Source organism: Zalophus californianus, chromosome 6, assembly GCF_009762305.2.
Source record: "Zalophus californianus isolate mZalCal1 chromosome 6, mZalCal1.pri.v2, whole genome shotgun sequence".
NCBI classification, from domain to species: Eukaryota; Metazoa; Chordata; class Mammalia; order Carnivora; family Otariidae; genus Zalophus; species Zalophus californianus.
Window position 1 is genome coordinate 74,342,266 of NC_045600.1, and position 3,601 is coordinate 74,345,866.

Below are 3,601 nucleotides of genomic sequence, written 5' to 3' on the forward strand. Positions count from 1 at the left end.
CTAATTCATTCTTCTGCCTCAGTTACCCTAGCGGTTAGATTATCTAGATTAGATTGGATCTCATTGATAGCATTTTTACGTTCTGCCAATTCAGCTTTCATTTCTGCCCTTAGAGACTCTATGTTGCCATTAATTGATTTATCCATTCTAGTTATTGTCTTCACAATTGCTAACCTGAATTCCATCTCTGACATCTTGCTTATATCCGCATCCATTTGTAAATCTGCAGCATAAGTCATAACCTCTGAGTCTTTGCTATTTTGGGGGTTCCTCCTCCTAGTCATTCTGTTGATGGGTGCTTGAGGGAATGTATAGAGTCCAAATTATTGACCAGACCCCAAGCAAGATGCACCTGTTTTCTAGGGACCTTAGGGTTGTGGCCTCTTGTTCTCCCAGCCTGTCTTCTGGGGGAGGGGCCTGCCCCGCTGTTACTCAGGGAACCCTGTTTGGGCAGAGTTGCCCTGCCCCCCTGTGGCGGGGGACAGGCTCAGTGGGAACTGGGTTTTTTTTAGGCTTTAGTTCTCTGGCGGCTTTCCCTGGTGGCTTTCCGAGTCTCTTCCAAGAGTCAGAGCAGAAGTGACCATTTCCAACCCTCTGCCTCAGAGCAGAGAGACTGCTGTCTGTTCTTCAGCCATCTCTCCAGGCCACACTATCTCCATCTCTCTCTGTGCTGCTATAAACTGCAGTGTCCTGTGTTGTGCACCCCTCCGCAGTGCCCCAGGTTGGGACATATCCCTGCCCTTTGTGCCTCTAAAACTGCCAGCCGCCCCCAGTTCATATGCACGACCCCGCTGCTCCGGTTTCTGTCTAAAGTTCTTTCCCTGCTGCTACCGGTCTGGGAGTCTGTGCCCAGTCCCCAGCGATGGAAATTATCACTCATGGGCAGTTGAGGATCCCCATGGCCAGGCTCCCTCCTGCTTCCATTTATCCTCTGATATCTGCCCACGGAATCATGACTCCCCACTTCGTACCTTAAAACCAACCACCTGCGATCTTCTGTTTGTAGAGATCCACATCTTCTTACATCTCAGGCTGATTTTGTGGGTGCTCAGAGTGGTCTGGTTGATATCCAGCTCAGTTCTGGGGACCAGTTGTAAGAGGGTCCCCTACTTCTCTGCCATCTTCTCCCCTCTTGATAGTAGTAGCTTCTTAATAAAACTTAAGTTGCAGATAAATGTATCACTCATGTTTTATTAAGGTAAGTTGCACTTGAGAGATGGAATTCAACTCTCATTTACATTTTATGAACACTGTGTTCAGTGCCAAAGATTTTCTTCAGAGCAGTCTTCAGCTCCTTGTTCCTGAGGTTATATATTAGAGGATTGCAGAGCGGTGTTATCACAGAATAAAATAAGGTAATGAATTTTTGAATTTTCACTGGGTGTCCTGATCCAGGACTAATATACATCACCATAATGGAGCCATAAGACAGGATGACAACTGCCAAATGGGAAGCACAAGTGGAGAAAGCCTTGCCTTTGCCAGCCTGTGAGGGCATTCACAGCACAGTCAGAATCACCAGAGCATAGGAGCAAAGAATAAAGAGAAAGATGCCAATCATGAAAATAACATTTAAAGTAGAGTAAATGAGCTGAGTGATGGTGTCTTCAGAACAGGAAAACAATATCATTGGGACAGGATCACACAGAAAATGGTTGATGGTATTTGGGCCACAGTAGGGCAACCGTGAAATGAGAACAACTGGGGTTAGGCAGAGGATGAACCCACATGACCATCTGAAGATGACAAGGCCCATGTATAGCTGCTCAGTCATTATGCACGGGTAATATAGAGGACGACAGATGACAAGGTACCTGTCAAAGGACATGATACAAAGGAAGAAGCCCTCATCATATCCAAATGAGAAGAAGAAGTAGAACTGTGTGAAACAGCTCACAAAGGAAATGGACTTGCTTGTGGACAGGAAACTGGCCAACATATTAGGGATGGTCGTGGTGACATAACATATTTCCAGGAGAGAGAAATTCCCCACAAAGATGTACATGGGGGTGTGAAGACGCCGGTCCCACTGCACAGCACAGACAATGGCTGTATTCCCCATCAGAGTCAGGGAGTAGACTACAGAGAAGAGCCCAAAATAGAGGAGCTGCATTTCTGGGCTTGAGGGAAAGCCCATGAGGATGAAGTGGCTAACAGAGTTGGTGGTTTCTGTGCTGGATACATTCATTGGTTTGGAAGACATGGAGATGACTTGGTTATTGTATTTTAATGGAGTATGCTGGTTCTTCCTGAAAACACCAAATTTCTTTATCTTTTATTTCATAAAGTAGTAAACAGACTTTTATTTAAACAACAAAACTGACTTTCATGACTCAGCCCCTGAACATATATTATTTTAAACAGTCACAATAATAGAAAAGAAGAAAAACATAAATTTGGAGACAATTTTTTCCTTTCTAAGATTGCTAGACTAGATACCAGGAATGCCAACTTTTGTGATTCTGGGTAATTATCTATATTAGACTACACTTTCACCTGTTCACTTATACTATCAATTGTACATTTCTGTGCATGTGAAGTTCTTTCCACAGTCTATGAGTACTTGATTCTTTATGATTGATAACTGATTTAATAATAAAAAAATTAAACTAAGAAACTTGAAGAATCTGTCTAAAGGTAGTGCCGTGACAGGACTTAAACTAATATTCATTTTCACTTTCAGTTCCCCCAGGTTACTCATGGTGTTTTAAAGTGACAATAAAAAATATCTCTGTCATTCCAGGACTTACTTTTTTTATGCTACTTCATGTATTCATACCAATATTTAGTGTAAAAAATGCTTACTTTCATTTTTAGGCAACTGAATGCACTATACACTGTGAGAAAGAGTCCTATACCTTGGCCTCTAAATTGCTCTGGCATTGGACAATTACTATCCCCAGGAAATATTTTAGAACAAGAAGGGTAAGTATCAACAATGATTTGGAACAAATCCTTTGTCAATGAACTTTCTGTAAATAAAATAATTTAAATGATATGGCTCACACTAGGGTCCTGAGTAAATAGGACCTCAGGAATGTCTAAAGGACAGGACAATCCATTGGAATATAGAAAAGCATAACATAGGAGATATAGTCAATAATACTGTAAAAACATGTTTGGTAACAGATGACTACACTTATTGTGGTGAGCATTATAACATGTATACAAAGCTGTCATCATCAAGACAGTATGGTACTGACACAAAAACAGACACATAGATCAATGGAACAGAACAGAGAGCCCAGAAATGGGGACCCTTAACTCTATGGTCAACTAATCTTTGACAAAGCAGGAAAGAATGTCCAATGGAAAAAAGACAGTCTCTCCAACAAACGGTGTTGGGAAAATTGGACAGCCACGTGCAGAAGAATGAAAGTGGACCATTTCCTTACACCACACACAAAAATAGACTCCAAATGGTTGAAAGACCTAAATGTGAGACAGGAGTCCATCAAAATCCTAAAGGAGAACACAGGCAGCAACCTCTTTGACCTCAGCTGCAGCAACTTCTTCCTAGAAACATCACCAAAGGCAAGGGAAACAAGGGCAAAAATGAACTATTGGGACTTCATCAAGAAAAGAAGCTTTTGCACAGCAA

The 3,601-nt window shown here is 42.0% G+C and overlaps 1 pseudogene; it reads right to left on the minus strand.

Annotated features, from left to right (window-relative positions):
- Window positions 1-1,234: 1,234 nt before the first annotated feature.
- On the minus strand, window positions 1,235-2,203 carry LOC113910548 (annotated as a pseudogene).
- Window positions 2,204-3,601: the final 1,398 nt, after the last annotated feature.